Genomic DNA, 9,380 nt, shown 5'->3' on the forward strand with positions numbered 1-9,380 from the left:
TGCCAAATTATGTCAAGAAGTTTCAAATAGAAAGGAGTCTGCAGGAGTGCCTGAGAAGACTTGTCTATTGCCCATTAATTTGTTGACCTATTTTTTCATTTTAATTTCAGGACATCTTACTTAACAAAGAATGTATGTTGAAAACATAAGCATGTGTTGTGCCCAGCAGCTCAAGACCCCACAAAGACCACCAGAGACCACGATCAATGCAAGCAACAAAGAGTCATTTATTAGCAAGCTCGAGCCTGGTCCTCCGCGCACTCGGTAACCAGTGATGCTAAGAGGCCCTGAGCCTTTGTTTATCAAGCTTTTTATAATGAAAAGCAAACAGTTTTACAGTGTTCTTTTTAATTGGTTAACATTTGAACAGCTAAACATTAGTCCTCCTCTGGTTGGGTCCTGCCAATCTATTTGATTCTCATTGGGTCCCACCAGAACTGAACGGTCCTAGAGGAAGAAGGGAGGAGGGAAGGGGTGAACTGTGCAGGAGATGAGTCGGAGTTAGGCCCCCCTGTCCTTGATAGATAAGGTTTCTAGGCAGCTGCGCATTCCTCAGACAAATGTCTCTTAACAACCTCGATAAGCACGGGGGCCCAGCAGTCCTGTTTGCGCTGTATTGGCTTTTGAGGGAGCAGTCGCAACTGCCTGCATCCTGGTGATTAAGACAGCTGCACAGATATCACCCTGTTCTCAACACATGCAGAGTTCACAAAAAAGAGTCTAAAATTAATATCCAGACTAATGTCCACCAAAGTGAAAATTAATGTAAAATAACTATTATGAAATGAGAATTAGATGATGGATAGAAAGAGCAGTATAGATTATGTGTGAAAAATAAATAAAATGCAGAGATTGTATATATTTGAAAACATAAACATTAGCTTACATACATAATCACATAAATGTATTGGGGGAAATCAATGTTCAATTTTTGTTGGGCATCTGCAACAACAATATGAAAGTTTCTGCACATAATATTGTATATACTACTAATATTCAAAGGACAAATTAAAAACATTTAAGAAAAAAAAAGTGGGGGAAAGCAAATGACTACAGAGTTGGAACATAAAAATCAATAATGGATTTCCTATTTCCACGTTTGCAGATCCTCTTCATATCCAACAGTAAGCGAAAAGCTAAACTAGCTTAAAAGCATCAGCTACTCTTGGAAGCTTTTAAGAATTAGATCACCAGGTTAACACCTACCCTGCAAACTAGACAGGTAGTTGAGTACAGAAAATAAGAGTGTACTGGGAGAAGTGCCTGGATCCAGAACTGGTAGGAAAACTTCACCATCAATGATGAAATGCTACAGGCGGACCAAGCACTAGTTTGAGAGATGAGAAGGAGATCCCACTTTTGGGAAACGCCAGAGGGGTACAGTTTCATGAACTTTATCACTACACTTTGCCAAGTGCTCACAGTGAAAAGGTCAGAGAAAAATGTGCTCTTGCTTCTAGCAAAAGAGGCAAAAAGTAACTATTTTGAAACAGGCACACAACATTTTGTTCTCTACAAGACCTCAAGAAAAACTCCCTGAGAAATCAACATGGGAGAAGGGAAACCCAATTCGAATTCCTTCTGTCTTTTCTCTCTCACTCAAAGAAGACAGGGAGTGAAAAAGACATGAAAAGCACTTATGAAGGTCACAACTGGGGCTCAGATACACTGAAAGAAAGACTTAATCATCAGATCATAGAACACTCCCCTGACCAGAGTTAATAATTACATATTATATACCAGAAATTTTCTAACAGAGCAAATTTTAAGTATTCTCACCTCCCCACACAAACTCTGTGAGATGATGGATATGCTAATTATCTGTGGTAATCATTCCACAATGTAACCATATACTAAAATATCATATTGTACAGAGTGAATATACACAATCTTTATTTGTCAACTGTACATCAAAAAGGTTGAAAAAAGGAAAAAAATTGCAGAGTAATTTTCCTTAAACATTCATGTAATTTGAATCCAACATAAAAAAATTAATGTCATGATCAAGTTTACATCATTCCAGGAATGCAAGAATAGGTAAACATTACTTAAATCTATCAATCAATGCTATTCATTGTGTTAATAAAAATAGTATTAAATATATGATTATCCCAATCGATGTACTAACCTTTAGAAAAACTTGAAGAAATATTTATATTTTTAAATTCTTAAAAAATTTAGAGTATAAAGAATATTTCTTTATCAAGTAGAGAATATCAGCAAATGTTTAAAAATCATCAAAATGGGGAAGTTCTGAATGCTTTTTGCTCAAGGTTATGAACAAGTATTTTTTCAGCTATTGCTTCTTCAGTTCAACTTTTACCAGAGTACTTACTTAGCTTGTTAATTAAGGCAAAAAGGAGATAAAATCACTGAACTAGAAAAAAGTAAATGAAATTTTGTGGTGCTGAACATGATTACGTACACATAACACCTACAAGCATCACAATTTATAAAGTACAAGATAAAAAACAAAAAAGTCATTTTCATTTTTTAAATCAACTACACAAAATGGAAGCATTCTTTAAAATATAAGGACCTATTATAAAATTAAGACAGTACAAAATTTTTTCAGGACAGAGAACTGACTAATGAAGCAAAATAAAGATCCCAGAAATAGAAATATATCTCTACAAATACCTGACTTAAAGATAAAAATACAAAACATTTGAGAGAGTGTATCTTTTCCCATAAAATGTGCTGAATTAGTTGAATTTCCATATTAGAAAAAAATCTTGTTTCTCTTATCTCGCATCACATACAGACATAAATTTCAACTGTATCACTTATCTAAATGTGAAGTATAAAGGAAAAAATATTTAGAAGAAAGCTAGAAAGTACTTTTCACTACTTTGATAATATAATCAAACTTCTCAAAAGTTTATAAACAAAAAAAAAAAAAACAACAAATTGGACTAGGTTGAAGTTAAGAACTCTTGTTAATCTAGCTAGAAAATAGAAAGCCAACTCACACAGGAGGAAACACTCAAAATTCATTTATCTAAAAGTCTTTGTTCAAAACTTCTATAAATGAGCCAGGCACAGTTGCTGAATGAAAGATGGTTACCACTTCAAAAAGTAGATATCCAAATAACAAATTAACAAAATAGAAGTTGACTATTTGATAAACAAATGAAAGATTGCTTAAGTAAATTTCATCCCTTCTTATAGTGAAATATACCATACTACAATGAAGAAAATGAGAAATCTCTTTACATACTGTTATGGGATAATATTTATCATACAGTACCAAGTAGGTTATTATTGTTTCCTAAAGACAAATGAAATAGGTATCTATCCATGCTTGCCCATTTGTTCCCAGGTATGAATTATCTCCAGGAGAATATGTGAGAAACTTTTTGAAATTAGTTGTCTCTGGGAAAACAATTCATTGACAATTTATTGACAGGACAACAAGAATGAAAATGCTATATGCTTAGATAAAAAAGAGGAAAGTTTGGAATGCACTACTAATTTTTAAAACAGAAAAGGGTAGGACATGAAATATTTGAATAATTTAGAATGTGCACACACATGAAAAACACTTTTTAATAAATGGTAATAGTCCTACTAGTCTTTTCATTGTCACAGTAGAAGGCTTGAAATTCCTGAAAATAATTCAGAAGCAATCTGAGATTTGCATTGATAAATCTTATGTCAGATTATCTTGAGGACAAAAATTACATAATATGTAGTAAACATGTTTTGGACATGATTTAATTTTGTTCTGGAGAGCTTAACAAAAATGCAATATATTGAGAGATAAATGGATTTAATGGAGAGAAAATATATAAATATGAATAAGGAGAACTGAGACCATTCTACATCTAGTCCAGTTTCATTTAAAAGAAGCAATTGAGCTTTTTAAGGAGTCATTTAACAAAACAAAAATCTGTAAAAGGAAACTTTTGGATCACATAAGCCTAAAAGTCCCATTCATGGTTCATATTTATGCTTGTTAAAATCCTTTGAATTAAATATTCTAATTTCTTATAAAATAACACAAATGCAATGGAAAAAGATGTATAACTACCAAAGGGCCTAAATGTTATTCTTGGAACATGCTTAGAGTCTTATAAACATTTGTCCAATTATTCTGATTTGTTTCATAATAGAAATATTAAATAATTAAGGAGGGAATAAGGAATATTCTTGAATATATTATGCTTTTACAAAGTTCGTTTAGAGTGGGGCACTGTGGTATATACCTATAATCCCAGAGATTTGGATCTGAGGCCAGAAGGTTTGCAAGTTTGAGGTCAGTCTTGGCAAATTAGAGAAGATCTTATCACAATATAAAATATAAAAATGGTTAGGGATGTAGCTCAGCAATAAAGCCTCTTCGGATTCATTTTCAGTACCACAAAAATAAATTTTATAAAAAGCATCCTCATCTAATGTATAACTATGAAAACATAATGAATCAAGAAATAGAAAAGACAATTCATGACCTAGAGCCCTGGGAAAATACTAGAAAAAGTTATTGCTACCTGCCATGGGTGAAGTCACACTTTCACCTTTATTAAGTGATTCATCATCCAATCTGAGTGACCCTTCTTCATGAAGAGTCTTGGCAAATGACATACATAGCATCAAAGACATTGTAACTCTGGGGTGAGGTATTCATATCCCAAACACGAAGAGTTCAAGTTTCCAGGATGCCATTTTGTTCACATTTACTCAATATCCTCATTCCGTGTTGATAATACGGACATTCAAATAGTGTAGATCATCCTGGATAAAGACGTCACTGAGAAATTTTGAAGGCTGAATATTTCTGAGAAAATCTTCAAAACCAGGAATCTCATAAATGTGTAATGAAAATTATAATCCTCCACCAAAATATGTATAACTTTGTACAAAGGGTAATACAGTAATATACCAGTCAGAAGTTGTAACCCAGATATTTCCAAATGGAATATTGCAATAGATCTTCAGAACAAATCTAGGAAGAGAATCTAAGAAGTGTCTCCAAATACAACACTGACATTTAAAAATGTAAATCTTTCCATAAAATTGGCTTGTTAATAGTATCCTTAACAGGAAACTCTGGGATCTTTTCTGCAAATGCAACAGAGTCCATTTTTGGTCATTTCTTATGTCAAATCCCTGAGGAATATTTCTCCTCTGATGTCATCTGGAACTACAAGATCAACCCAAATCCAGCCAAAATGCAGCATTAGTTGAATAATTCCCTGATACAACACTGTATGGTCCATTGGAAACTGGTAAAAAGACTGAAACTGGGCTTTGTCCCTGAGGCTATGATCAAATGGACCATAAGGGATCTAAACAGAATAGAATGTTTCTACTTAGACAAAACTATGTTGTTTATTCACAAATCTGTTTGTACATGGGTTAAAGGCATACCATTTGTATAATCATAAATTTACATATGGTAATGTTGTTTGAGTCAATCTATTATTTTTTCCCTTCCCCCCACCCTTCCCACCCTTCTTTTCCCTCTAAACAGTCCTTTCTTCCTCCATTCTTGTCCCCCTCCCTAACTCTAACCCTAACCCTAACCCTAACCCTAACACTAACTCCCCCCACCCTCCCCCTACGTGTCATCATCCACTTATCAGCGAGATCATTCGTCCTTTAGTTTTTTGAGATTGGCTTATCTCACTTAGCATGATGTTCTAAAATTTCATCCATTTGCCTGCAAATGCCATAATTTTATCATTCTTTATGGCAGAGTAATATTCCATTGTATATATATACCACAGTTTCTTTATTCACTCATCAATTGAAGGACATCTAGGTTGGTTCCACAATCTGGCTATTGTGAATTGAGCAGCTATGAACATTGATGTGGCTGGATCTCTGTAGTATGCTGATTTTAAGTCCTTTGGGTATAGGTCAAGGAGTGGGATAGCTGGGTCAAATAGTGGTTCCATTCCAAGTTTTCTAAGGAATCTCCACACCGCTTTCCAGAGTGGTTGCACTAATTTGCAGCCCCACCAGCAATGTATGAGTGTACCTTTTTCCTCACATCCTCGCCAACACCTATTGTTGCTTGTGTTCTTGATAATCGACATTCTAATTGGGGTGAGATGGAATCTTAGGGTAATTTTGATTTGCATTTCTCTTATTACTAGAGATGTTGAACATTTTTTCATATATCTGTTGATTGCTTGTAGATCTTCTTCTGTGAAGTGTCTGTTCATTTACTTAGCCCATTTGTTGATTGGATTATTTATATTCTTGGTGTAGAGTTTTTTGAGTTCTTTATAGATTCTGAAGATTAGTGCTCTATCTGAAGTATGTGTGGCAAAGATTTTCTCCCACTCTGTAGGCTCTCTTTTCACATTGTTGATTGTTTCCTTTGCTGAGAAGAAGCTTTTTAGTTTGGATCTATCCCAATTATTGATTCCCGCTAAAGAAGTACTCAAACTAACTCTATTTGCTAATGACATGATTCTATATTTAGAGGAGCTGAAAAATTTCACCAGAAAAATTCTAGAACTCATAAATAAATTCAGTAAAGTAGCAGGATAAAAAAATCAATGCTCATAAATATAATGCATTTTTATTCATAAGTGATGAATCTTCTGAAACAGAAATTAGGAAAACTATCCCATTCACAATAGCCTAAAAAAAAATACTTGGGAATCAATCTCACAAAAGAGGTGAAAGACCTCTACAATGAGAACTACAGAACACTAAAGAAAGAAATTAAAGAAAACCTTAGAAGATGGAAAGATCTCCCATGTTCTTGGATAGACAGAATTCATATTGTCAAAATGGTCGAACTACCAAAAGTGCTGTACAAATTCAATGCAATTCCAATAAAAATCGCAATGACATACCTCATAGAAATAGAGCAAGCTGTCATGAAGAATAAGAGATCCAGAATAGCTAAAGAAATCCTTAGCAGGAAGAGTGAAGCAGTTGGTATCACAATACCAGACATTCAACTATATTACAGAGCAATAGTAACAAAACTGGCATGGCATTAACACCAAAATAGACAGCTAGATCAATGGTACAGAACAGAGAATACAGAGACAAACTCACATAAATACAGTTTTCTCATACTAGACAAAGGCACCAAAAACATGCAATGGAGAAAAGATAGCCTCTTCAACAAATGGTGCTAGGAAAACTGGAAATCCATATGTAGCAAAATGAAACTTAACTCCTATCTCTCACCCTGCACAAAGCTCAACTCAAAATTGATCAAGTACCTAGGAATTACACCAGAGACCCTACACCTACTAGAAGAAAAAGTAGGTCCAAATCTTCTTCATGTTGGCTTAGGACCAGACTTCCTTAACATGACTTCCAAAGCACAAGAAATAAAATCAGGAATCAATAAGTGGGGTAGACCTTATGCCTTCTTATAACACCTATATACACAGTCCACTATGCCAAAATAAAGGAAAAAAATCTCACTGTTTTCCAATCATTTTGTATACAATCTTCCTTTGTCCAATATCCTCCAGCTTTCCTCATGTTTTTACCCTTTATAGAAAACTCGTCAATTGAGTTGTCTATATTGCCATTCTTATATGTTCCTTAACTTTTCTCTTATACCTACTCTATCGCGTATGCTGACCATGCTGCATCTTTGAAAAATGAAGTCACTAACTACCCAGTTTCTTAATCAAATAACAAATCATTAGAACTTATTTTACTTAGTCAACTCCTGGTGTGAACATTGGATCATACACTTTTCCTTCAAACATGTTTCTTAATTATTTTTACATAATTCCCTCTCCATAATTAATTTCTAGGTTGTAACCCTCATTATCAGCCTACTTTACTGACTCTTCCACATTTCCTCAAACTCATAGTATCAAAAGACCCCGTGGCTCACAGTAGAACCTTTCCTCCTTTTCAACAAATACACATTCTTTAAATGATCCCCCAAATTAATATGCCCACCACAAAATTTAACCCAAAGCCTAGTATATTCATCTTCTCACCCGACAAGCAAATCTAAGGTTTTAACAGATATTTTCAAAACAATTTTTCAACATAGATGTTCCTTAAATGATTGTCACCCACCTAGAAGGATGAATAAACACTTTAAACATTTTTAAAAATTTTTAAAAATCATAAGAATAAAATAAAGATAAACAACTACTTTTAGGAATAAAGCAAAAAGTCTTAAGAAAACAATATTTAATAGATGCAAAAATAAACAATTTTAATAGATGGAATAAGATAATAAGATTGCTTTTTTTTTTGAAACACGATGGTATGTGCATGAGACTAATGAAATTAGTCTATTTTTGTTTAGATTTTTATCCAATTATTTACTGAACATTTAAATTGTTAATTATACACATATGTACTTGAACTTTATGTGACAAAAAATGTCTTTCATTCTTTAAAACAGTTTGAAAAATTAAATTTGTTTCTAGGGGAGGAGCAGTGTTAGAATCAATGAGAGAAAAATAAAATTACCTTTCCACCATTACATAACAAAGGTGAGATTAAAAATATGTAAAAGAAGAAATAAAACTAACTCATAAATATAAGGAGTGAAAATTAAAACAGGGAAAAATACACAATTCCTTTGACAAGGATTGTAACAATTACTTCGGGGATGTTAAACAGAGAGAAGTAAACCGGGATTCTCATATACTATTGCTGGTGGAGTAAACTGTTGTTTTTTAAAATGGCAATTTATAATTCTGTCACAACCTTTAGAAACATGAGTACATTTGACTCTGAACTACCATAAATAGAGAACTACTTAAAGGAAGTCACCACTGATCACTGTAAAGGTTTTAAAAACTATTATATGAATTGAAACAATCATTGTAATAATGGAAAATTAAAAATAATCTAAAGATTTGAACATAGTAAATCAGTTAAATAACTTTTGTAGAAAGAAACGTTAGGGTGTAATTAAACGGCTATTAAAGAAAAGTAATTGATCATTAGTAAAATATCTTCATAGTATTAGTACCATGAAAAAGATTTAAAAAAAAGGCATGTGAGTAGAAGTGCTACGTACCCAATATATTTATGATGTTCTAAAATTTCATAGGAAACATAAGTCATGAGGATAACATCAATAAAGAGGAAATTATATTTTCTCTGGCTGGTAGGATTACAGGTTACCATTACTTTGTACATGCTTTTCTACATTTTAATATTTTCAAAGGAAATTTTATCATATCAAAATGATTTTGCTTTGTGTAGACATAGTTTAGAGGAAAAAGAATAAAAAGTACATTGTTAAGAAGTCTCATACCTTTTCTAAAAGTATAAATTAAATTTTTATCATTTATTTCTATATTTATCCATAAAAGCCAGAATTCTTGATTTGGCTGGGGGACATTGTACTAACTCATAAATATAAGGAGTGAAAATTAAAACAGGGAAAAATACACTTAGCGCCTGAGAACTCAGCTGTTATTCCT

General features: G+C 33.1%; 1 pseudogene across 1 annotated transcript; it reads right to left on the bottom strand.

Annotated features, from left to right (window-relative positions):
• Positions 1–4,558: 4,558 nt before the first annotated feature.
• LOC306662211 (vomeronasal type-2 receptor 26-like) lies at positions 4,559–7,564 on the bottom strand (annotated as a pseudogene). Its single transcript has 2 exons — positions 7,544–7,564; positions 4,559–5,288 (listed from the first exon to the last, which is right to left on the bottom strand). The product of its transcript is annotated as a vomeronasal type-2 receptor 26-like (transcript).
• Positions 7,565–9,380: the final 1,816 nt, after the last annotated feature.

Source organism: Sciurus vulgaris (genome assembly GCF_902686455.1).
Source record: "Sciurus vulgaris genome assembly, chromosome: 5".
Taxonomy (NCBI): Eukaryota; Metazoa; Chordata; class Mammalia; order Rodentia; family Sciuridae; genus Sciurus; species Sciurus vulgaris.